The 27692-nt window shown below is 39.5% G+C and overlaps 1 protein-coding gene and 1 pseudogene across 1 annotated transcript in view; both read right to left on the reverse strand.

The window, feature by feature from the left end:
* Window positions 1-27692, reverse strand: part of GRIA4 (glutamate ionotropic receptor AMPA type subunit 4) — a 373881-nt gene that overhangs the window by 271973 nt on the left and 74216 nt on the right.
* Window positions 641-4310, reverse strand: LOC111096140 (annotated as a pseudogene).

A 27692-nucleotide genomic window follows, 5' to 3' on the forward strand; every position in this document is an offset into this window, starting at 1 on the left:
GTTATTTATTTGTGAGAGACACAGAGAGAGGAAGAGACATAGGCAGAGGGAGAAGCAGGCTTCCTGCGAGGAGCCTGATGTGGGACTCAATCCCTGGGCCCCAGGATCACGACCTGAGCCAAGGCAGATGCTCAACCACTGAGCCACCCAGGTGCCCCCTGGTTGATTTTATTTATTTATGCTTTGGGGTATGTCCTAAAAGTCAGTGTTACACAGAAAATGAAGAGAATTCTTTAATCACATTCTTTAATCGCCACACCTATCCGACTTATGTTGGCAATCAACTCATTAGTTTGTTTTGTTTTTCTGTATTTCTTTTGAAGACATTAGTGAATGAACGTGTATTTTCTCACTCCCCCATCCTTATTACATAAAGAATAGCAGACTATAGACAGTTTCACAGTGTATTTTTGCTTGTTTTTTTTAGTGAATGTACAAATAACCTTGTATTCAAAAATACAAGGAAAATTAAAATCTCTGAAGGCATGGGCAATGACAGCGGTAAATTATGATATATTGTCAAATGAAACTAGAAACTGATGAATATAGTGAATTTCTTAACATTGGCCAGTCTTTCTTTAATCAACTCCTCTGAAATTATTGGTAAGAAACATTGCTTTGAACATCCTGTCATAGCTTGTTAGTAATGGTGAAGCACTTTCTCCAGATTCACAGAATCTCCAAGCAGAGCATCACAACCAAATTTGGAGGAACCTAGCATAATTGTCTCAACTATCAGTGATCCTTCAATATCTACATTCTTGGCAATGAACTTTGCAGGAATTTTGAGTGTTCTTCTAATAGCTTCTATATCATTAACAAAATATCTTCATTAGCTGGAATCAGCAAGTCTCAGGCTGGAGTACACTGAAGCAGAACATGACCCCCCTCCTTCTTTAAAGGCATCCCACATAGCACTGAGGGCACCAGTAGCTCTTTCTACTTACTTCCACATCATTTGTCCCATCAACCTCCATCTGGGAGTTTTTCAAAATATTCATTCAGTGTTTCCTTTTTATAATGCTAGTTATGATATGCAACTGCTCAATGATTTCCTGAATAAGTTTTTCAATTTGAGCCTTTTACCTTTTCCTTTTGGAAATATGGCTTCATCCTTTGTCACAATGACATCTCCAACTTTTCCTAAGTCATGTGAGGCTGATCAAGATTTGGGGCTAGCCTCTTCTCCAAACACTGAACCACCAGCATCAATAGCTGTGTGTTTAAATAGGTTTTTCTATTGTCACTAAAAACTGGAGATCTGACTGCTATAATCTGAAGACCAACTTTTAGCCTGCTCAAAATAAGTGTATTTAGGGCAGCTCAGGTGGCTTAGTGGTTTAGCACTGTCTTCAGCCCAGGGCATGATTCTAGAATCCTGGGATCAAGTCCCAAGTCAGGCTCCCTGCATGGAGCCTGCTTCTCCCTCTGCCTGTGTCTTTGCCTCTGTGTGTGTGTGTGTGTGTGTGTGTGCATGTGTGTATCTCATGAATAAATAAATAAAATATTAAAAAAAATAAGTGTATTTAGAGCTTCTCCATTAACATTTTTAGCAATTATTATCAAGTGCTTCCATTGGCGATTTTAAGGGCAGGTATAATGGGCTAGACACTAGACATATTCTTTTCACACAGTATAACATAGGCATTCCATTTCTGAGCTTTGGAAGTATACAAAGTACAGAATCAGCCAAACTTTAATTTAATAATTTATAATTCATCATTCAGTGTCTTTTGATACTAATTCAGATTCAGTCCCATCTTTTGATGGGACTACATCCCTCCTTTCAACCCTTTTCACTGTATCAGTAATGATATTGCCAATTTCTTCACAGAAATCATAGCAACCTAAGCAATTTCTTTGGGGCTCAACATAGGTTTGGACTACTTCTTAAATTCAGCAATTATATTTAGCTATCTATAGCTAACATCACATCTTTTCTAATTTCCACTCAGCACCTTTGCTAACCTTCTCTAAGCTTTCCTTGGCAAGATAGTATAGTGCTATTGTAGCAGCGGTGGTAGATCTTTGGCCTTTTCATTTGTGAGACTGGCAGTATTTTGAGCAAGTACAGTCCATATATGTTATATTTATCCTTTAAGTCCACTGAATTTGCAATGGTCATACCATATTCTAGGCCTTTTCATTCATTCATAATCACTAATACTCACTCCAGCATCTGCTCAAAGGTCTACTACACTTTGAAGCATTAAGGCTCAGACATATGCACCAAATTTTAAATCTTGGGCTGAACTATCAGGTGATGGTGACCAATTCCATCAAGGAAAAGGAGAGTGGTGAGTGACTGCTTATTCTCTCCAGCAGCACCCAGAGTACTGAGGCAGGACCTCCATGCCTGGGAGCAGGGAGGAAATTGGCAACGAGGAAGAGCATTGCAGGGATGCAGTTCCTACTGTTTGCATTAGGACTTCTGCAGGAAGTCCTCCCATGAGCCCCTGGGAGTCCCTCATCTGAGGATCTTCCTACCTGGTCTGCAGGCACCCTCAGTGCCCCAAGGGCTAAAACACAGTGAGTGGGTCCCTTGGGTATACTCCTGAGTGCAGAGTTGAGAGTTAGGGAGAGCTCTCAGAAGCAGGCCAGGGTCAATGGGCAGGGGAGAAACCACAAATTTGAGCTATAGTGCCACCTTCTGGAAAATAAGAGAAGTTTCTAGTGGCCTGACTGGTGAGTTACAAAGGACTGGAGAAGACATAAGAACTTAAGAATTCTGCCACAAGGAGCAAGAAGAGGGGTGTGTACCCATACAAAGACCAAGAAAACCCCAGATAATAGAAGCAACAATGAACTAAACAGCTTAAGGTAAAGAGTAGATAGCAGAGACTTTTGCTATTTTAAATACAGAGGAAGCAGTGGTAAAAAGACAAGGAACGTGAAAAATCAAGGAAGCATATCATCACCGAAAGAAAAAATTCTCCAAAAACCAAGCTCAAAGTAATGAAATTTTATGAGCTAGCTGATAAAGAATTCAGAATAGTTGTTTTTGAAAAAAAAATTCAGTGATCTCCAAAAAAACTCAGAAAGAAAATTAAACAAAATCATGAAAAAATACAGAAATTCTAGAAGCTGAAGAATTCAATAAATGAAATGAGAAATGCAATGGAGCACATCTGCAGTGAGTAGAGCAAATGGAAGACAGAATAGGTGACTTAGAAGATAGGAATTTTGAAATAACCCATTTAGAAGAGAAAAAAAGAAAAAATGCAGAAAAATAACTTCTATGTAATCTAGGGGATTCCATCAAAAGAACAAATATTAGAATAATCAGGGATCCAGATTAAGAGATGGTAAAAAGGGCAGAATGGGAAAACTCATAGCCACATGAGAAAGATAAAATTGAGCCCTGATGTTATTCACATTGAAAAATTTATTCAAAATGGATTAAAGATGTAAACATAAGATCTGATACTGTAGAACTCCTAGAAGAAAACACAGGGAAGAAGTTCTTTGAGATTGGTCTTGGCTCCTCAACGTTGGTGTTGATTGCTCTACCAACTGGCAATTTTTCCCCCTCCTCTGGCCTCTCAGTTCCCCAAGACACACAACCATATTGGAATTAAGCCAATTAATAACCCTACAATGGTCTCTAAGTGGTCAAGTGAAAGGAAGAGTTATGCATCTCTCACTTTCAATCAAAAGCTACAAGTAATTAAGCTTACTGAGGAGGGTATTTTGAAAGCTGAAATAAGCCCAAAGCTAGGCCTCTTGTGCTAAACAGTTAGCTCAGTTATAAATGCCAAAGGAAAGTTCTTAAAGGAAATTTAAATTGCTAGTCTAATAAACATACAAATGATTAAAAAAAAAAACCCAAAACAGCTTTATTGCTGATACAGAGAAAGTTCTAGTGATCCAGATAGAAAAACAATCAATCCACAACATTCTCTTAAATCAAACCCTAAACCAGAGCAAGACTCCAACTCTCTTCAGTTTTGTGAGGGCTGAGAGAGAAGATGCTGCAGAAGAAAAGTGTGAGGTGAACAGAGGTTGGTTCATGAGGTTTAAGGAAATAAACTGTCTTTCCAACATTAGAAATGCAAGGCGAAGTAGAAAGTGCTGATGTAGAAGCTACAGTGAGTTAGCCAAAAGGTCTAGCTAAGAGAATTAATGAAAGTGGCTACACTAGGCAAAAGACTTCTGATGTAAGGGAAAAGCCTTCTATAGGGAGAACGTGCCATCTAGCATGTTCCTGGATAGAGAGAAGTCAATGCCTGGCTTCAGGGCTTCACAGGACAGGCTGACTCTCTTGTAGGGGCTAACATAGCAGGAGACTCTGGGTTGAAGCCAACGTTCATGTACCACTAAGAAAATCCTAGAGCCCTTTAAGAATTATGCCCAATCTACTCTGCTTGTATTCCATAAATGAAGCCACAAAGCATGGATGACAGTGCATTTGTTTACAACATCATTTACTGAATATTTTAAGCCCATTTTTGAGATGTACTACTCAGATAAAAGATCTCTTTCAAAACGTTATTGCTCATTGACAATGCACCTGCCCCCCACCTCCCCGGAACTCTGATGGAGATGTCCAATGAGATTAATGTTGTTCTCATGCCTGCTAACACAACAGCCACCTTCAGTCCATGGATTGAGAAGTAATTTCAACTTTCAAGTCTTATTGTTTAAGAAATACACTTTGTAAAGCTATCGACTGGGTCCTCTGGTATGTCTGGGAAAAGTAAATAGAAAACCTTCTGGAAAGGATCCACCTGTCCGGATATCAGTAAAAACACTCATGATTCATGGTCAAAATATCAACATTAACACGAGTTTGGAAGAAGCTGATTCCAACCTTCAGGGATGATTTTAAGGTGTTTAAGACCTCAGTGGATGAAGGAGCTACAAATGGGGTGGAAGCAGAAAAAGAACTAGAATGAGAAGCAGAGTCTGAAGATGAAGTTGAATTGCAGCAATCTTGTGATAAAACTTGAACAAATGAGGAGTTCCTTCTTATGGGTGAGCAAAGACAATGAGTTCTTGAGAAGGAATCTATTTCTGGTGAAGATGTAAAGATTTGTTGAAATGACAAGAAAGAATTTAGAATACAACATAAACTAAGTTGATAAAGCAGAGGCAGAGTTGGAAGAGACTAATTCTGAAAGAAGTTCTGTTGTGGATAAATGATGTCCACTAGACTTTCATTCTCTATAGAAATGTTCATAAAAGGAATTGTCAATCAATGGGGCAAGCTTCATTGCTGTCTTATTTATTTTTTATTTTTATTTTATTTTATTTTATTTTTATTTTTTTTATTGGTGTTCAATTTACTAACATACAGAATAACACCCAGTGCCCGTCACCCATTCACTCCCACCCCCCGCCCTCCTCCCCTTCTACCACCCCTAGTTCGTTTCCCAGAGTTAGGAGTCTTTACGTTCTGTCTCCCTTTCTGATATTTCCCACACATTTCTTCTCCCTTCCCTTATTTTCCCTTTCACTATTATTTATATTGCTGTCTTATTTAAAGAAGTTGCCATGGCCACCCAGCCTTCAGCAGCTACCACCCTGATTAGTCGGCAGCCATCAACATCAGGTAAGATCCTCCACCAGCAAAAAAAAATCCAGCCTGCTAAAATCTGAGCTAAAAGCTCAGATGATGGTTAGCATTTTTTAGGAATAAAGTCTTTCAAAATTAACATATACACATTTTTTTAGACATAATGGTATTACACGCTTAATAGACTACAGTATAGCATAAACATAACTTTTATATGCATTGGGAAACCAAAACAGTAACCTGACTCTCTTTATTGAGGTGTCTGGAAATGAACCAGCACCACCTCCGAGGTATGTCTGGATATGGAGATGAAATGAAAACAGGACATAGAAGAGATATCTGCACTACCATGTTTTTGCAGCAGTACTCACAATACTTAAGATATGGAAACAATCTAAGTATCCAACAACAGATAAATGGATAGAGAAGATGTGGTATATGTATATAGTAGAATAATACTCAGCTGTGAAGAAGAAACCCTACCATTGAGACAATACGGATGGACTTTGAAAGCCTTATGCTAAATGAGCTTGGCCAGAGAAAGACAAATACTATATGATATCACATATATGTGTAATCTTAATTTTAAAAATCCTCATAAGAGCAGGAGAAAAGAATAGTTGTTACCAGGGGATGGAGGGTAGAAAAATTTGGGTGATGCTGTTTAGAAATACAAACTTGTGCCCAGTAGATACATAATTGCTAGAGACACAAGGCACAGAATAGGGATTATAGGCAATAATTCAGTATTGTTAATTTCAAAGCTGCTAAGAGACTTCACTTAGTTGTTTTTGTCATAAAGAAGAAGTGGTGATGATGGGAATGATAGAGATGGTAGGGAATGCTACGGTGGTGATCATATTGCAATATACAAGGGTCTTAAGCCAACAGTTGAAACACCTTACACATTATGATATGTCAATTATGTCTGGATAACATCTTAAAAATCACTATATGTGTTATTTTTTATTATTACTACGGTTTGTTAATACATAAAAATATTTTTTCATTTGAGTTTCTTTCCATTCCTTTTCCATCAGCCATTAGGTGTATATGTTTCTCATTCTTTGGTTTTCCTATTGTTTTTTCTTTTGTTTTCTGATTATATATACATATATCTTACGATTGTATTTATCCATTTATCTTTGTATTTTCTTGTATTGCTCCAGAATCATCTCAATATTTGGATATTGGATTCTATTTTTGATTGTTTTATTTTATATTTAATTAATTGGAACTTGTGGTTTATCTTTGAAGGTGTAGTCAGTGATACACTAACTTGTCTTTAATGACTGAAAAAAGTGTTAATATAAGAATGTAAATGGCCAGATAAAAACTAATATATTTCTGTGATCAAAATATTTACTTTTCAGCAAAAATATAAATAAAAGAACTTGCAGCTTTAAGTCACACCCTAACTTTAGGGGAAATCATCTTAAAACTCCATAGTATCAGGTCTGAATTTGTATTATGTTTAATTATTTCTTCATTTTCAGGTACTGTTACACATCCAACAATTAACACCTTTCAGGTGGAAAAGGCTAAGTGAAGGTGCAATCTTAATCAATGATTTCCCCACACTATTTAATTGCATTCAAGGAAGTTAAAAATTATGTTTGCTTCACAGCTATGGGAAGTACCAGCCAATGCCTTAAATAAACCTCATTTCACATTCATACGAACACATACACTCTCTTTTTCATAATGAAATAGAATCCTTAATCAACATGTAATGGATACACTCTGATTTGAAATAAAGAAGAGCTTTACTTTAAAATCATACAGGTACATATTCTAAAGTCTCTAATTGTCTCCAAGGATCTGTGAACTTTCAAAAGCAACTTCAAAGCAGTTATAATATGGATACTTATCTTGCAGCATTTCCATGCATATAAACACACTTGCACTGTAATTAAGAATGAACTCATTCAACAAATAATGGTGAACATCATCTACTGTGTGCCAAGCACGGCACTGAGCAGAGAAGGTATGTTTGTAGGCCAGTAAGTTAAGAGAAAAGGAAGAAAAGCATCTCAGCATGGTGTGTTTTAAACCCTAAGATAAGGATGACCAGAGCATGACAAATTTTCACAGACAAAAGATGCCTAATTCAGTCTTAGGGGATTAGGAAAACTCTCTATGACAGTCTTCAAAATGAAACAAAAAATGGGAATAAACCCCACTAGAAGTGGGAAAGAAGTTTTACAAAGTATAAGGAATAATGTGTGCAAGGTCCAGAGTCAAGAAAGAACATGATAACTTCTTCAGGGGTTTTCTAAGTAATTCAAAATGACTGGAACTCAAAGGGATTGGGAGTCATTGGGAAGCTGGAAAATGAGCAGGTGTCTATTCATGAATGTTGTCTCATGCCTTCCTGAAGAATTTGACTTTGCTCTGAAAATAAAGAGAAGCTGATACAGATTTGCATTTTTGTGTTTTTAGGAGATCCACTGGAGAGGAGCCAGATCAGACACAGGAAAACCGGAGAGGAGGTAATGCATTGGTCTCCACAAGAGGCAATGGTGGCCTAAACTAAATGTCAGTGGGAATTACAAGAAAAGTATAGTTTCAGGACAGAGCTGACTTATCATTTTGAGTGCTTGGATTTTGGGGGTGAAGAGGAGAGAGGAGTTGAGGATGGTACCCCAGCTCTGACCACATGGGTAAACATATTCTTTGAAAATTTGCCAGCATCTGACTAATTGTCACATGGGATTAGAGCTTCTTCTTTGGCAGTGAGGCTTAAATATGGAGGGAAGTAATTAGGTCACCTGGGAGTGAGACTAGTAATAGGAACAATCTACTGTGGTTTAGGAAGATGTGCCTGGCATCAGCCTGCAATTGCCAAAGCAACTGTGTCACTAAGTAAAGAAGACAAAGACGGTTTGGTAAAATTCTGGAACCCACCTAAGGTTTCAAGTATTATACCAGAAATGAGCTGACTCATTCCCCTCTGTGTCTGCATTTATATAATTAATGCATCATACCAGGTCAGTGGTTGCAAAAATGTTTTTGCCACTGTGAGCTGTGTCATCCTCTCAGAGGGACAATTCCAGGAGCGGCTACCTGCACTCCTCCTGCATTGCCAGCATCCTATGACAGACCATCACATCTCTACGCTTTGTTAGGCAGTATATGAAACGCATGGATTTATAACATTTATCCATTTGTTCACTCAGCAAACATTCACTGAGTGTCCCGTTAGGTCCTAGGCACTGTTATAGGCATTGGGAATAAAATAGTGAATAAAACAGAGTTTCCACCTTCACAGAGCTTTTGCTGGTTGAAGACAGACAATAAACAAATATTCCAGAATATGGAATCACGGTAAGAGGAGAGGGAAGTATGGGCAGGGGTGGACAGCTGCACAATTTCTAATGTAGGTAGGGTGGTTATGATGATCCTCTTTGATGAGATAATCTTCCAGTTGAGGGAAGGGTCGAGGGAGTGAGCCACGTGGATATCCATGGGACAAGCGTCTCAGGAAGGAGTAGCAAGTGCACAGGCTCTGCAGGATCAACGCAGGAGCATACTCCTACAGTCACTGAACAGCAAGAGATTTTATTGCGCACCAACTATAAATATACTAGGGTGTGTGCACAGTTCAGCAAGGAAAACAGAGTTACATACACTCAGCCCTGGCCCTCGTGGAATGTATGCTTAGATACAGGAGATGAAAGAGGTAGAAAGAAGAGGATTTTGATATAAAGAGAAGGTCATGGTATCACTTCTGGCAGCTTGGATTGTGAAACCAAACAGTGCTCCAGGATGGCAGCAGCAGCATATGCCAATGCTGCATCCACACCTGAACAACCCAGGAGGTCAGTGGCACCTGAAGTTAGGGTCAAGCTCAAATGTCATTACGATCATGGGATGTGATCTTGTCTCAGCATCGCTTGTTTCCTGAATGATTCTATCAACCTTCCTTATGGGTTCTTTAAAATCAAATAGCAGGAGCACCTGGGTGGGGCAGTCGGTTGAGTGAGGACTCTTGGTTTCTGCTTGGGTCATGATCTCAAGGTTGTGGGATCAAACCCTGCATGGAGCTCAGTGCTCAGCACAGTGTCAACTCCTCCCCCCCACCCCCCACGAACTTGCTCTCTCTCTCTCTCTCTTTAATGAAAAAATTAAAAAAAAAAAAACTTTAAAAAAACAAAATCAAATAGCAAGTTTGGAGCACCCAGAACAGGGTGCAGGGAAGCTGTCTGCACACACAAAGCATGTAGGAAGAGACAGGGTCTGCCCTGAAGGTTTTCTGAATGAACAGATCACTGGAGAGAAAATAAATGCCCAGAATGTAAGTGATATTCATGAATACCTAAGTCTTGACCATTCGGGCAGTAATATAAGGGAAGAAAGGCAGCCAGGTGTTTTGGGGGGGAAGCTCGTGCACATGGGCAGACAACAGGATGTGGCTGCGAGGAAGTCAGGTGGACCGGTGCAAGCAGACCCCGCTGACAGGGCACCAGCAGGAACTGGGTGGCCCTTCTGGGCGAGGATTTGGGGCTGACTTCACATCTAAATGGACGCCCTTTGATCAGCAGCATGTTCTGCGAGTAGCAGTCGCAGCTGCAAAATCAAAGAATGGTCTTGGCATGTGCAGAGTGAAAGGGCCTGTTGTGCACAAATCAGACTGGCTGCCACACCTGCGCGTGGACCACAATGCGCGTCCGGTGTCACCACCAAGCGCGGCGGTGGATGGCCCGACAGGCACATGGTGCCCACCCTCGTTTCCAAGGATGCCGTTTGTGCACGCTCTGCCGGCTTTCTGGCGGAGGACACACAGAGAAGTTTTCCTGGGTCTCGCTGCGGTTTACTGTAGGCCGGGATTATGCCCACATTGATTTGATCAAAGATGCCCCTTGCTGTTTCATTGTGAATTGGGTCCACGTTACTAGGGAAACGGACGCATGTCTGAGCCTTGGCGAAAGGCACAGACGGTGAAAATTACCCCTGGCCCCACCTGAGCTCTGCTGGAGCTCACACAAGACGGTTATCTTCATCTGAGGCTTCCCTGTGCATATAAATACAATTGCAGGCAAATGAAGAGATGCCACAGTTTCTCTAAAGTTCTATAAAACTATTCATCCCATTTTGGACACTGTTATAATGCCTTAAACCGTCACGTTAATAATTTTCATTACAGTAACTTAACATTCATATAACTAAATTATATTTTATGGTTCTGAAGCTCATTAAAAACTTCATTTATTTCCACATGCTATCAACAGGAATGCTAAATGAAAAACAGCTGCTGGGCATTAAATCAGTGTCATGTCAGCAGATACTTCCACACAGATGGATTCATTTTCCTTATTTCTAGAAGGATACATGATTTCTAGAATGATATTGCTTTATTTCTAGAATGTGAGACACACAAGGAACTGCCTCGTCTACATCACCCCCGCTACAGCCGCCCCTCCCCTCAGTCCGCGGGCCCTCATAGCCTGACCAGCTGAATGTGCAGATGAATGAATGAGCACAAGTGTTTGATTCCAAACAATTGAGATCATCTTGTGAAGGAACGTTCAAGTTGGGGAGTATTTCACAGAGGTTCATAAAGCACTGGGCATTCTGCTTCTCTGAAGCACATGCTTCCTGACCGTCCCCAAAATGCTGTCCTTCCACCTTCGTCCTACCTCCAGGCTGGCTGAGTCCCTCCTCTTTCCAGGTTGATTGTAGCCTAAGGTTTCTTAACCTATTTTTCTTGAGTGAAACACAAGAGTCCTAAAATTGAAGCCAAAATTGGTAAGCAAATGTGTATTTGGGCATTTTTCTAGAACCAAAGAGAGCGCCTGTAGCTTTTATCAGTTTTTCAAAGGGATGCTGTGTTCTAACACAGGTTAATGACCGTCTTTAGGTGCCTTTTCATGCATCACCAAAAAGTCACTCACTGTGTTCTAAGGGCTTGTTTTAGTTTTTATTTTTCCAGAAAATAATAAAGTAATAAGTATGCTAGAAAATAGAAACAATAGTTATCTTAGAATATGAACTATGTTAGCAGGAAAATGCTACTCTTTTATCTCTCAGATACTGCATTTTATGCAGAATAAAATAAACTTTAAAAAGTCCTCATCAGGGGGATTCCTGGGTGGCTCAGCGGTTTAGCACCTGCCTTTGGCCCAGGGCATGATCCTGGAGTCCCCGGATCGAGTCCCACATCGGGCTCCCTGCATGGAGCCTGCTTCTCCCTCTCCCTGTGTCTCTGCCTCTCTCTCTCTCTCTCTCTCCCTCTGTCTTTCATGAAAAAATAAATAAATAAAATCTTTAAAAAAGTCCTTATCAGATGTGAGCATATCAATAAATTAAATTTTAGTAGAAAGTAGTATCTTGCAAACTATAAGTGCTTATATTACCAAATTTTAAACACCTTTACTGCACAAAATTCATTTATACATTCTGAGTGCATCTAGGAAACCCACAAGTATGATATAATGACTGTGTACAGTAGGACTATTTGCACATTAGAGACACAGAGTTTGACTCTTCATATATACCATGGCCCTGCCTTGTCATCAGGCTGAGTGGTGTACATCAAACTAGAGGAATAGGAGAGCTGGGCACACCCTGATCCTCAGAGGTGTCGTCAGCTGGTGGAGACAGGAAATCAGTGCTAATGGGAAGTGAAAAGTCTTACTCAGAGGGCGCACCAGAGGCCTTGGATGAACCAAGGTCAAGTACCTAACAAGTATCTGGGGCTTGGAGGCAGTTTCACAGATGAAGCACCTCCTGTGTAGCCAGTGTGAGTAAACCAAGAGAGAGGGATGTAGAACAGAGTGAAAAATCAATGCACCAGCAGCCGAGACAGCCAATATCAACATCCAGACATGTCAGAGAGATTGGCTCCTTTGGGGAACTAGAGAGTTCATCAGGAGAACTGAATGCCAAAGGGTTCGGTCTTTTAGGTCATTTAACAGAGTTTACTTGTCCTTCATTCAGAGGGCAATGGGATCTACTGAAGACTTCAAACCAGACAATGCATAACTGGAGACAAGAAGGCAACGCTCTCTGACATTGAAAGTGTTTACAAGTTCATGGCTTAGCAAAATAGGTTTGAATATATTTCAGGCCTCTAGAATTTGGTTTCCAAAGTCTTTAGGTTTAAGAAATGGCTTCTAGCCAAAAAGTAAGTCTAAAAAAATCTACACTAATTTCTCATTTCCTCTCAAAGAAACGACCATTCTTTGTCAGGAAATAAAAACAAATAAATATAATTATAAAGAATAGAGGGACTTTATGACGGGGCTCCAAACATAGTCATAGATTGGTTTGCTACAGGTTAGGAAAGAAACACTGATTAACTTGCCAGTCTTTTCAGACTGAGGTAAGAAAAATGGGAGAAGCAAGACAAGAAAAGACAGCCCTATCTCCGTTGCCTGAGGATAAAAATATAAGCACCTCAGCAAGAAGAGGGAAGAAGGCAACACAGAGGAGCAGCAGTGACCCTGGCCATGGAGCCATCCCAGGGTCTGAGGAAGGCTGATAGAACAGAGACCGCCAGACGGTGTCAGAGCAGAGGTGAGAATAGCTGGAAATATATGGCAAGCATACGAGGTTGTAACTGGGCTTTTTAATAACAAGACAATATAAAACCAAACTGAAAAACCTAAGATGCCAATGTAGTGTTTTGCAAGGTAATGCAGAGGGGGGAAACATGTAAAACTTTTAAAAAGATTTTTCAGTCCAAATTAAACAAACAGACAACATGTTAGCCTGTAAAAGTTAAAGCAGTCGTCAGAGTTTGATTGTTGGAGAAAAGGTGTGATAAAGCAAGATGTGCTCAGAACTGCTCCTTAGCTGTGCACCCCTGGGCAAGTTATTTTATTAACTTTAGTCCTTAGATTCCACATCTGTTTAGATTTTTGTGATGTAGTAACTGGCTGGTTCCCATTTTTCATACAATACTTCTAATTATCAAAATAGAACTGTTAAATAGAGCCTATTTTCAGATAAGAAAATTAAATTTAATATAAGATAAATAATTTACTCAAGGTTAGAAGTAAAAAAAAACTTCTTACAAAAATTGTTTTTAAATATATAAATACATAACACAGAGTATCTTATTTATGTATAAGATTACAACATTCTATTTAAGACATAGTTAATATAATCCTTCAATTTTATTAATTTAATTGACAAAACATAAAGATAAAAGTAGTTTCCAAAGTCCGTGGGTGCTACCACTTATAAAAATGCTTTATAATTCTAAAGAGGGCTCTAAATTGAACTCAGAAACAAACACCATAGATAATATAAATAAGAGTTAGCTCAAAGTTTGACTCTTTTCGGTAACCTAATCAAATACAAACTTCAGGAGACACGGATTTCTACCTGTCTTGTCTGGGATGTATCTTCCATAGTGCCTCAGAAGTATATTTGGCATACAGCTAGCTCTCAATAAATATTTTCTGAGTAAAGTAGTTTTTTTAGGCAGTTAAATTTTAGGTTCTTAGATGGTAGAACACTATGCAGACATTGGATCAGCCTAGAGTTAGAGAGTCTTTCACCAGGAGAAGGAAAGGGTAAAAAGCAGTGAATGTACAACACAGAGTATTATACAGCAGTTAGAAACCAGGGCCCCTCCGTCTGGGTTAGAGGTCTGCAGGAACATGCTTCTGGAGGGAAGAGAGAAAGAACAAAAGAGGGAATGAGGAAGGAAGGAAGTACTACATACTGTAGTACTTAGGATTTACAATGAACAAGCCCTAAGCTAGCATTTAGAAAACAGAGGAGTGTAATCCCATGCTCAGAAGAAAACCTGCAAAGTCTTCAGAGTATGAAGTGTTAACACACAGGAAGAAATGCCAAATTCTCTGGCCATCAGGGAAATCGTGTCTCTAGGAAGATTTACATCCTCTCTTCTTTATGTTCTAGATTTTAAAAAATACGTAGACTGCTCTACAACCAAGCATTTAAGAAGGGCGCTTGTGATGAGCCCTGGGAATTCTATGTAAGTGCTGAATCACGAAATTCTACTCTCCAGACCAATATTACCCTACATGTTAACTAACTAGAATTTAAATAAAAACTTGAAATATGGGCAGCCTGGGTGGCTCAGCGGTTTAGCGCCACCTTCAGCCCAGGGTGTGATCCTGGAGACCCAGGATCGAGTCCCACGGCGAACGCCATGCATGGAGTCTGCTTCTCCCTCTGCCTGTGTCTTTGCCTCTCTCTCTCTCTTAATGTCTCTCATGAATAAATAAATAAAATCTTTAAAAAAATTAAAAACTTGAAATACAACGAAAAACATTTTAAAATTTTTCTCTATTTTTAAAATCAAAACCACTGATTTTTTTAATAGCTATTTTTAGAAATTCTAAACCCCAAGAAATGTTTTTCTTTTCCCTTGGCCAGATGTCATCTACACTTCTTTGACACTGATCAGATGCAAGGATGAAGTCATAAATAATATTTTTGTAATATACACAAGTAGTTCAGTTTGTAGGAGTGTCAGTAGCAAACTTTATCATTAGTTCCATTTTTACTCTTTTCCTTTTTCAAATGATGATTTGATTCTGGTGCTTTATTTTACTTAGTTATGATTTTTAATCACTGGCTGATTGAAAATATTTTTAAAAACCCCAACCTATTAATATTAAGAACATAAATGGTAAAAAAAACATAAATGGTACAGAAATAGCTGAACCTTAGAAATCCATGCCCTCAGTGAACTCAGAGACAAATAATGACCAAGTTATTTAATAGCAGAATACTATGAATCTAGAATCTAAGGTATGTTTAATTTTTTTTTCAAGAAGCACAATATACGAAAAATGCTATAATCTTTTGCATGTTTCATGTATATTTATATTTCAGTAATCCTCAAGACTATATTATTTAGCTGAAAGAAAAAACATTATAAATTAGCTTAGTGATTTATATTAAATTATTTGCATTATCTCATAAATGAGAAATTATTCTTGATATGGTACAGATGAGATCATTGCATTTTTGGACAATGGCCATGTGTGCACTGACTTACGGAATGCAAAGCCTCCAGTTTCAGAATTCTATACCTCTTGGGGTTAAAATTGAAAGCTGAAATAATGAGTTACCAAAATATCATGTAAAAGCATAGTTAGACAAAAGGCTCTTTTGAGCTTAGCAGCGAAATGGGTGTGAGATTCTATCCTTTTGATTTAGATTTCAAAGGGACATGTTAAGATAGATTTCTCCTGAATCCCTCTTATGTGTTACTTACATTTGAAAACAGTACTACACCCCAAAGGGAGGGGGCTACAGAAGTTTAGAGCAACTGCAAATGTTTTCCTGAATGTCCAACTTGTCCCAGTCCATAAGATATCCCCCCAATCGTACTGGCTGCCTTGAAGGCTGAGGCTCCACTGAAGTTGAAGTGTTTCTAATAATAATGTTTACAATGGTGCTTTAAACCTAAAAATCACTCATCAAAAGCCATCTGCAGGGGGGTTCTTCGTTTGTTTTCTTTTTCTTTTTTTTTCAGAACAAGTGATTACATAGCTAATATTCCTGGCACAGATCGAACCCAGGAGAGCTACTCAATAAATGATGACTATCCTTCTAGTTTTCATCATAATATCATCAACACCATCAAATTTAAACATTCCTGAGATTCTGTTACATCATAGGGATGGGCTACCCTTTAATTAGGTCAAAATTAAGTTGCCTGATCACTCAGTTTGTATTGATTTTAGATACTATCTTTAATACGTGGCCTTATAATATAGTGATATGTATTTATATGTCTATTGTTTAACATGTGCTGGAATTTTTAAATACATTTCAATAGAAAATAACAATTCATTTAATCATCTACATCGTCCTACAATGTGATACTATTATTTTCCTCCTTTTACAGATGATGAAATTGAAGCACAGTGTTTTAGGGCTAACTTTGAATTAAATCGAGCAAAGTGTTTGTTATCCAGACATCTTTGTAGAATTCAAGTTTGCTTTTCATATGAAAAATTTAATTTCTCCTGGCTAACATATACAAAGGGAATAGGCTGTATTTCTTATTTCTTTACAAGAAATCTCTTATTCTATATTGTTTTTATTTTCCATATTTAAACACCACTCCCTGGAAGTTTGTTTTATTTATTGTTTCTTTTTTTAAGATTTATTTATTTATTCATGAAAGACACAGACTGAGAGAGAAAGAGGCAGAGACATAGGCAGAGGGAGAAGCAGACTTCTCGCAGGGAGCCTGATGCAGGACTCGATCCCAGATCCCAGAGTCACGACCTGAGCCAAAGGCAGGTGCCCAACCGCTGAGCCATCCAGGTGTCCCTTATTGGGTTTTTTATTGCTCAATGTTGTCACCCACAGCAGGCATACAACACTCTATCTGGTCTGTTGTAACTTACAGAAATCTGTACCCCTGAATCACGCCTGCCTGCATTGCTCAGCAGGCTAGACTTAAAGAGCTAACTTACTAGTAAACTAACCAACTAACTAGAGAAATAAAAACTCTTAATAAACAGGGAGGAGGTGATTTTCCCATCATCTGTCTCAGCTCCATGGGTGTTTACTACGCAGTCAGTACAAACTGTCCAGGAAGCATCTGATTTTGCTTATTCCCCTTGAGGTTCCAGTACCTCACTTCCTGACCTCCCACTCCCTGCCCTTGCTGTCCAAGGGTGGTACTAATGTCTGGTGACGGTGACATCATCGTGCTGCCCCCCAGGAAAAGTCTCTATTTATATCGCAGGGCTGATTTTAAAAAGTCCTTAATGTTGAAGAGAATTCATACAATCAGTACTTGTCAATAAGAGAACGGTAACAGTGGCTCCTTCCTGACACAGACGCACACACCTACACCTACACACACTCGCACAACCTCCGAAGAGAGCCCCGTTCTGACTAATCTCCATATAAACCTCAGGATTCAAAGGCAAGTTCAACATTCTCCTTTCAAAGATGAGGAAATAAAAACTGAAAATAAAACCCACACACGCTCACAGAGAAAAGAGGAAGACTGACTGGAAAATTAATTAACCCACGTAGTTTAAATATTTAATCTGGAAGTTGATTATGATTTTTTAATAACTTTGCCTTTATTAAAAATGACTAGTATCTGGGATGTGATATTTTTTTTTTTTTTTACATCTCTGGCAAAGGTCACTGGGATCAATGTCTGGTCTTGGCAAGAAAGTGATGACCCACGGTGGGTGGGTGGATATTCTCAAAGCTCCCGAACAGAGCACACACATTTTATCTTTTTTTTTTTTTTTGAGATACTTACATACTTCTATTGTTTTAAACATCCCGATCACAGAAGTTGTGAGAATATTGTGGTTACGGTAAGCTTTCTGTTCACCTCCAGTCCCCTTACCTGGAACCCTTGTTTCAGGAAGACCCTTTTTCTGTTGGCAGTCCAATTCGGACCCTCTCTCCCCTAACTCTATCAAGAGTAACCCCATCATCATTTGTCAATTTCCAAGGGGATGGAAGTGACAGATTGCTCCTTAATGTAGGAACCCACACAGCAAATTTTACCACACAAGCATTGCAGACTAATCAAATGTTAAAGCTGCCCCAAATTGTTAGGTCCTTATAAAAGGGGAAAGTAGCTTCTATCAGCAAGTAACCATGAGCTGGGTTAAGAAAAATCATGTCAACACTATTAAATATAAGGGCAAGCTAAGTGTAAACTTGCCAACGGCAGGAGCAATGGGGTTGCCATGGAAATCAGGGTGTATGCTGCTTCCGATAGAGCAGAAAAACTATGGGATCAAGGGACATGGAAACACTGCATTTCTTCCTTCTCTCTCAATCTTCCACTGCCTCTCTCTGACTTTGAAGAAAAAAAAAAAAAAAAAAGAAGGATTGGCACTAGGAGAAAACACCAGTAAAATGATTCTCCTGCTAGGGCTAGCAGAAGGTTGCTCTAGATAAGGGGGTTAGCCAAGGTGCAGGGATAAGCACTAATCACAAACTTGTAGCCCAGGAGCTGCTGGCAGAAATGTGATGGCTCTTCACTGAGGATCACCCAAGCTTCAAAGTGAAGAAACGACCATGCTTCCCGGAGCCTATAGTGGTCACAACCTGGTTCTGGGTTGCCTGCATGAAAGGGTTATTGCCATAGGACTGGCTGACACTTAGGAGAAGGAGAGAGAATAAAATCATAATAAAGGTGTAACCAGACTACTACTTTTAATTAGAAAACTAAGTATTCTGGTTCAATGTTTTGAAAAAAAAACTTGTTCTTAAAGGTGAATATTATTTTGATGTCTATCATGACCTACTTTTGTAAATTATAGGGTGACACCTTAGCAAGACAACACACTTAAGAAAATGATTATGAGGGCAGCCCCCGTGGCTCAGCAGTTTAGCACCGCCTTCGGCCCAGGGTATGATCCTGGAGACCCGGGATCAAGTCCCACATCGGGCTCCCTGCATGGGGCCTGCTTCTCCCTCTGCCTGTGTCTCTGCCTCTCTCTCTCTGTCTCATGAATAAATAAATAAAATTAAAAACAAAAAAGAAAATGATTATGAAAAAAATGAGAAAATGATTATGACACAGAATTTTAGAAGCTTATTTACAGAACAAAATTCAGTTTAATTCACAATCATGTGGTTTTACAGGAGAATTGAGACACCAAATACTGTGTCATAAGTAGGGTCAGGAAGGACATATACAAGTTAATCACTTTCCAGGGGCATTTGTTTTGGAGTAGGGAGCAGAGCCTTGACTTTTTTGCCTAAGGAAACAGTCAGGGGGGCAATGGGACTCAGAGAAAGCCACTGAAGCATTTTTGTTGTCTCTTAAATGTAATAGAAGTGTCATTTCATAGATTCCTCCTTTTGCTCAATGAAGATGTCTTCAATTTAACCAAATCCCACCCCCTTTGGGCCTTCAACCAAATAACCATGAGTAATGGCTGAAACACTTAGTATCTTCACCATAAAATACATTTATCAATTTAAAATAGCAAATAATCTTGTGTTTTCTTGGCTAGAACTTATAAGGGAGAATCTAAACATCTATTTTCTATCTCCTTACCTAACACACTTTCTCTCTCTCTTTGGCACTTGTTGTTCATCTGCCTCGAATATTCTTGCCACAATTAATCTACTGAGTAAGTCATTCTTTGGGTGTCAGCTTGCTTGTCCCCTCATTGGAAACATCTTCCATGATTACCTAGACTAGGTTACCGATAGAAACAGCATCTGAGCCTTCTTCTTCCTAGCACCACCATCTTCGCTAATGATCTATCATCTAACATCTATCTGTATGTTATGTGTTTGCTATCTACCTCTCTGCTAATGCCTTTCTCATAGCAGATGTGTAGACACAACTCTGTTGAAGGAATAATGAGTGAAATGTAAGCACTGTGAGAACACAACTCTCTACTCCATTAAGTACTGTGTCACTTGGCACAATCCTGTTGCATATTCATAGATTAATGCATATTGTTGAACCTATGCATTTCCTATTCAATTTTATTTTCATCATATTTTTTCATTCCTCTGGACCCTGAAGACTTATAAAATACACTAGTTACCATACATTTTACACACACACACACACACACACACACACACACATATACATATTTATGGGAGAGAGAGAAAAAGAGGTTTGACATTGGAAAGAAACGTACGGTAACTATAAAGTTCCTTCATAAGGCTTTTCTTTCTTTAGCGCTGCACATGAAACCATTCTTGGATGATGATTAAAAACTTCACTTATTTAAAAACAAATGCTTCCATTGATGCTACTGATGAAAATGAAGAGAAAGCAAAGAGAACTACAAAATTGATAAATGTGACTTTATAGACACAGATAGAAACATTAAGGATCAGCTGTATTCCACTGCAGTTCAAGAGGAAAAGCAGGCATGGCAGTGATAGTGAACATCTGGAGTCTGGAAATGTGTTAGTATGCCGCTGCCTGACTCGGAGCCCTCTCAATACCCACAGCCCTGCTTTTGTATTGGCCTCTCTCACCTACCAGACAGCTGTACCAGAGGTCACCATCACCCCTGAGAACTACTGCACCCTCCAAGAAGACTTTATTTCCTGAGATCACAGTCATTCTCCAGGTTTGGAAACTTAGTTATCATTGATTCTTCAATTGCCAAGTCTCCCATAATGTATTAATTGCAAGTCATCCCGATGTGTCAAGATTCACAACTATTTGAAGACCTGGGCACTATTTCCCCTTCTTCACTCTGCCTTTCTGTTTCTTCCTCAGGGGTAACTCCCCTAGCACTATCTCTCCAGTGATTCAGGCATACCCTCGAGATGTTGTGGGCTTGGCTCCAGAACACCACAATTAAGAGAATATTGCAATGAAGTGAGTCAAATTAATGTTTTGGTTTCTTAGTGCTATATGTTGTATCTACGTTATACTGTAGTCTATTAAGTGTGCAACAGTATTACATCAAAAAAGCCCAATGTTCATACCTTGCTAAAAAATACTAACATCATCTGAGCCTGCAGTGAATCACGATCCTCCTGCTGCTGGAGGGTCCTGCCTCAGTGCTGGTGGCTGCCAACAGGTCAGGGTGGGGGCTGCTGAAAGTTGCGGGGGAGCTGTGGAAAGTTCTCAAGAAGACAACAATGAAGTGCACTACATTGATCCACTCTTCTTGTTGAGAATGGTTGGTTTAAGGGAATGTTTTGGCTGGTTTGATCTGCTATCCAGGCCACTGGAACTTTCTCCCTATCAGCAGTAAGGCTGTTTAACTTTCTTTCTCTCTCTCTCTTTCTCTCTCTCCAAAGAGAGAGAGAGCAAGTGGGGAGCAGCAAAGGGAGAGAGAGAATCTGAAGCAGACTTCACACTGAGCACAGAGCCTGACAGGGGTCTTGATCTCAAACCCTTGACATGATAACCTGAGCCTAAATCAAGAGTAGGAAGCTTAAGTGACTGAGCCACCCAGGTGCCCTAAGTCTATTTCACTTTCTTACCATTCATGTGTTCACTTGAGTAGCACCGTTAATTTCCTTCAAGAACTTGCTCTTTGCATTCACAACTTGGCTAACTGTTTGGCACAAGAGGCCTAGCTTTCAGCCTATCTCCACTACCAACAAGCCTTCCTCACTGAGCTTAATTGTCTCTACTTTTTGTTGAAAGCTAGAGACATGCCATTCTTCCTTTCACTTGAACAGTTAGAGGCCACTGTAAGGTTATTAACTGGTACAATTTCAATATTGTTGTATCTCAAGGAGTAGGGATGCCCAGTGAAAGGGAGAGAAATGGGCTAACGGTGGGTGGGTGCAGCAATCAGAACACATATAGACTTCACATATTAGTCTGATGTCTTATATGAGGGTAGTTTGTGGCACCCCAAAATCATTAGTATAGTAACACCAAAAATCACTGATCACAGATCACTCTAACAAATACAATAAAATAAAAAAAATGTCTGAAATATTGCAAGGATTACCAAAATATAATGCATAGATACAAAGTGAGTGAATGCTGTTGGTAAAATGGAGCTAAGAGATCTGCTGATTGCAGAGTTGCCACCAACCTTCAATTTGTAAAAAATTCAGTACCAATGCAGTGCAATAAGGCAACGCGCAATGAGGCAACGCGCAATGAGGCAACACACAATAAAATAAGGTATGCCTGGGTGATGTTATCTGCCTTCCACCTGTAGCACACCTGGAGTTGTGGACACACAGGAGGGCCAAACATGTTAGTACTACTACTAACAGACAATTGTTGCCTGCTCTAGTACGCTCCAAGATCCTCAGCCCAAAGTTATATCGTATTTGAATATTTATTTCACAGCACTTAACAGTGCCTTGTCCATAGGGGAAAGCAACAAATATGTTGATTCTTGTATGCTGACTCTTCATAGTGCTTCTCAAGGTCCTTGTTTTTTTCTCCCTCCCCATCTCTTCCTCCCCATCTCTTTCGTCACTACTTTGCTCTGACTTTCCTGCATTTCTCTCCTAAGCTTCAATTCTATTTCTCAGCTTTTGGTGTCTTTTCTTACTGCTTTCTGCCTAATATTCATACCATCACCTTGTTCATTTAAAAAAAATGTTCAGTTTATGTGACTTTTCTGAATTAAAGGCCTTTGTTTTCTATCGTGCTAGTGCTACATTCATTTAACTCTCTAGAATCTTCACAATCCGGTCACCATTGACCTGCAGATCGGGCATTTCTGCTTTTTCTGCCTGGAATCTGTAGCAGGTTATATTTTCTTTCCCAGTTTTCCTGATGCACACTGTGCTTTCTCACCTTCACATGGTTGTTAGTGCTTCTCTTTCATCTTACTCCCATTCTCAATCCCATCTAATCCATCTTGAAACTTTTCTGATAACATATAAGACATAATTTTCCATACATGGCTCCTCTGTCTTATGTCATTAAGAATTACTAGCAGACAAATTTATGACTTGCTTGTCTTTATATACTTTATAGTCACCACAACTCTTCTGTTGGGATGGATTATAAGAGAGCACTGATATTTGACTGTGTTTACCTTTAAAATGGCAAGTCCATATGGTTTAACATAATATTGTGGTGTTACCACAGAGCCAGTTTGGCAGTGACTTCAAGCCAGGTGCCAAGTCTGGTAGTTTGATCACAAATTTATTTTAGGTTTATATTTTATTTTGAAAATCAGAGCTTTGGCTGCGAACCTCCCTCACTTTAATGAAGTGCCATTTCATTCTGAGGATAGACAAACTGTAGCATATTTCAACATCCTGGCTGAGTAAAGAAGTGGAATACTCTTTAATCTTTTCTTCTTTTCGTTTCTCTCCTTCCTCCTTCCCTTCCTTTTTTCCATCTTTCCTTTCTTTCTTTTTTTTTTCTTTTTCTTTTGTAGCCAGGATTTTGGTGATAAAACCACAGACTCAAAAGGATCTGGGTGACAGGTAATCAATACGGAGATCATAAATGCTGCCACAAAGACATACCAGGAATATTGTCCTTTTTTTTTAGCCAGGAGATCATTCATATTATTATTTTGTTTAGTCACAAGAGGAATCAATGCAAATAGTTATTCAAAATTCCAAATCTTTAAATGGCTTTTTGGGGAAAAAAAAGCATACCCAAATACTAAGCAATCTTTATAATGAAAGTTACTAAGATAGAGAATTAAATAAAAAAAACTTTCCTTATAAGACCATCAGTGAATGCATGTTTTCTGTTGCATTAACAAATAGTGATGTGTCAATTTAAACAATATTAATAATTCTAAAAAATGTTCATACTATTTTCAAAGTGCCCACCCTCAGAATAGACAGGGTTTAAGTAAGCCATATATTTTTCCTTTGTCACTGAAATCAGATAGAAAAATACAGACTTTTGTTCCTATGTTACATTATTTACCTATTTTCACTCAGAAAAAGAATCACCTAAGGGTTTTATGCTTTTATTTTTATTCTCTATCAGTGTGGTCACTCTTAGCTGATGTAATCTTCATATAATTTTGTTTTAGTAACTGAAATGAAAGCAAACTCCTGCATCCAAATAAATGACCGAGACATAAATAGAACATCAGAATTGTGTATGGTTGTAACTGATCCCTGGTATAAGGATGAACAAATCGTGCAACCCCTTATGCTTCCTTTCTGTAAAATACCATCAATACAATTCTTAAACTAATAATATTGTGAAGACACAAATGCATCACAATTCTGTCACTAGGCTTTCCTTGAAACATTCTGTGTATCAAACCCCATTCCAAGAATGTTCACTGAATCCCATTTTTTTCCCATATCTTCTGTTTTCCCCTCTTTCACTCCTTCCTAGGTCTTGACTCTCAAATATTTCTCTTCCCTGTTTTTAAAGTGTATTGTACTGAACAATCTTGCACTGTCCAAAATTACGCTCAAATCATCAAATCAATGTGTTGTATATTATGTGATAAAGGTGGTAGTAATCAAGCAAATGTTTTCCTTGTATATTTTGCATTTCACACCAGAGAAACAGTAAAAAAAAATATTTTTGTTCATTTGGAACACAAATATTCCAATGAATAACATTATATATATATATATGTATATATATATATAACATGATATATATATAAAATATGAATATATTTCATTATTGGCTCACAAATTAAACTTAAGGAAGTTTCTAGAAGAGTAAAGGTCCTCAACTCACGTGGTCCCAAAAGAGTATAGCCGGAATGCTACAGAGAGAAGGGTTTTCGCTTCTATCAAGGTAGGAAGGTGGGGGGGGGGTGCGGGGAATAGATGATAGATAAAAAAGAATCAAGTGGGGGAGGGGCCCTGCAAAAAGACAGAAAAGACGAGCCAGGAAAGCCTACGGGACAGGAAAGCCCAGCCCTGGAAAAACGGAAACTTTAAAAATCGGCGCCGGATTTTTCCCAGACAGAAAGGCGCTTAGCAGGGAACTGGGGCAGAACCGCAGGAGGGGCAGTGGGGCCTCCAGTCGCCCCGAGTCACTCATAGAGGAGGTGCACCCCGGGGAGAGCGGCCACACACTGTGGGCAGAGCTCGGGAAAGGGCTGGAGCACTCCCGGGGCCTTGGGGAGAAGCCGATGGGTCAGGTGGGGGCTCCGGGTAGAGGGGGCTGTGCCCTGCTGCCTTCTGGAGCTGCACCCCGAGAGTGCGATTCCAGCAGCACAGGCCCCGGATCCCAGGGCGCCAGGGGACACAGCCCAGGATCCTGCGCTCCCCCCGGGACAGGCGGAGGCAGGGAGGGCCCAGGACAACGAGGACGCTCCCCCCCGCCCCGGGCACCCCCGAGATGTGCAGGTCAGCGCCCCCGCCCAGGGAGCATCCAGGCCCGTGCGGACTGGGAGCTGCGGTAGTTACTGTGGGAGCTGACTCCAGGGCTGGAGAGCTGGCTGCTGCCAGTAGTGTTGTTCCTCGTGGTGTCACTGTGTGCTTGGGACTGAGCGGGGCTGCCAGGGAACAGGGGCCTTACAGGGTCAACAGCTCCCACTATGCCCGGCTCCTGGTGTGGGGCAGGGCAGCTCCCCCAGGTGCACACACCTGAGAATCAGCAGCACAGCAGCCCGCCCCCAAGACCAGCTGGAAGGAGGGGAAAGAGCAAGTTCTTGACCGAGCAGTGCTGGAAAACTCCAGGTGGAAGTCAAGGGATTTATACTAAATAGAACTAGAGGGTGCCCCCCTCTTTTTAAATTTTTTTTCCCTTTTTCCATTACAACTCGTTTTAATAGCAGACCAAATATTTCCAATATTTTTTCTCTTTTCCCACCTTAACTACAATATTTTACCATCTCTTCATTTTTAAGTCTCTTCCTTTTACTTTCACATTTCTACAATTACATGTCTTAGATATATTTTTCACTTCTGGATTCCCTTCCACATACTTAATTTAATTTGGGGGGATATATGAGATATGGGTTTTTGTTTTGTGTTTTTTGTTTTCTCTGCCTCATTTTGTTCTACGGTGGTGGAAGTTGATGCCTTCTAAAACATGACCATCATGTACCCAGAACCAAGTGCAATACTGTGCTGGTTCATTCTGTGAGATTATATTCTCTTCATTTGCATTCTGTCCCCCTCTTTTATCTCATTTATGTTTTGGTGCTCAATGTTGGGGCTCTCTACAAGTATTTCCACTTTATATTAATTTGAGACTGAGCATTTTCTAACATACAGAACTTAATACACTCAGAACAAAGAGGATCACCCTCTAGGACCCCTCAGATAGACCACATTCTCTCTCCACTACAACTGCTTCACCACCATAATCTCCCAGTCCCTCCCTGTTTTTTTCTTTTTCTTCTCTTTTTTTTTTCTCTTTCCTCATTACTTTAGTTTTTTTTCTTTATCTTTTTTTATTTTTTTCCTTCTTCTTTGGGACTTTGGTTTTATTTTTTACTACTTTGTTTTAAAATCTGTTTTTCAGTGGTCCTTTTGTTTTATTTAGTGGTCCTTTTGTTTTATTTTATTTTGATTTTTGTTTTCATTTCTTGGTTTTGGACCTCATCAGAATCAGCTAGGTTGAAATTTACTTAGGTCTTGGTTGATATTCTTGACTCAGCCCACTCATACAGCTACTCTGCACTGAACAAAATGACTAGAAGGAAGAACCTGCCACAAAAGAAAGAATCAGAAACACTACTCTCTGCCACAGAGTTACAGAATATGGATTACAATTCAATGTCAGAAAGCCAATTGAGAAGTTCAATTTTAAAGCTACTGGTGGCTTTGGAAAAAAAAACAGAAAGGTCTCTAGAGAATTCATTACTGCAGAATTTAGATCTAATCAGGCCGAAATTAGAAATCAATTAAATGAGATGCAATCCAAACTGGATGTCCTAACGACTAAGGTTAATGAGGTGGAAGAAAAAGTGAGCGACATAGAAGACAAGTTGATGGTAAGGAAGGTAACTGAGGTAAAAGAGAAAAACAATTAAGAGACCATAAGGAAAGGTCAAGGGAAATAAATGATAGCCTGAGAATGAACAATCTACATAAAATTGGGGTTCCAGAAGATACCGAGAGGCCAGAGGGCCAGACAGTATATTTGAACAAATCATAGCTGAGAACTTCCCTAATCTGGGGAGGGAAACAGGCATTCAGATCCAGGAGATAGAGAGGTCCCACCCCCAAAATCAGTAAAAACCTCTCAACACCTCGACATTTAATAGTGAAACATGCAAATTCCAAGGATAAAGAGAAAATCCTTAAAACAGTGAGAGACAAGAGATTCTTAACTTCTATGGGGAGAAATATCAGATTAACAGCATACCTCTCTACAAAGACCTGGCAGGCCAGGAAGGGCTGGCAGGATATATTCATGGTACTAAGTGTGAAGAACATGCAGCCAAGAATACTTGATACACCAAGGCTCTCATTCAGAATAGAAGGAGAGATAAAGAGCATCCAAGATAGGCAGAAACTGAAACAATATGTGACCAACAAACCAGCTCTGCAAGAAATATTAAGGGAGACCCTGTAAAAGAAAGAGGGAGCCCAAAGAAATAATCCACAAAAACAAGGACTGAATAGGTATTATGATGGCACTAAATTAGTATCTTTCAATAGATACTCTGAATGTGAATGGGCTAAATGATCCCATCAAAAGACACAGGGTTTCAGACTGGATAAATGAGCAAGACCCATCTATTTGCATTTTAGACCTAAGGACACCTCCAGCCTGAAAATGAAAGGTTGGAGAACAATTTACCATTCAAATGGTCCTCAAAATAAAGCTGGGTAGTAATCCTCATATCAGATAAATTAAAGTTTATCGCAAAGACTGTAGTAAGAGATGAAGAGGGAC

This window comes from Canis lupus, chromosome 5, assembly GCF_011100685.1.
Source record: "Canis lupus familiaris isolate Mischka breed German Shepherd chromosome 5, alternate assembly UU_Cfam_GSD_1.0, whole genome shotgun sequence".
NCBI lineage: Eukaryota > Metazoa > Chordata > Mammalia > Carnivora > Canidae > Canis > Canis lupus.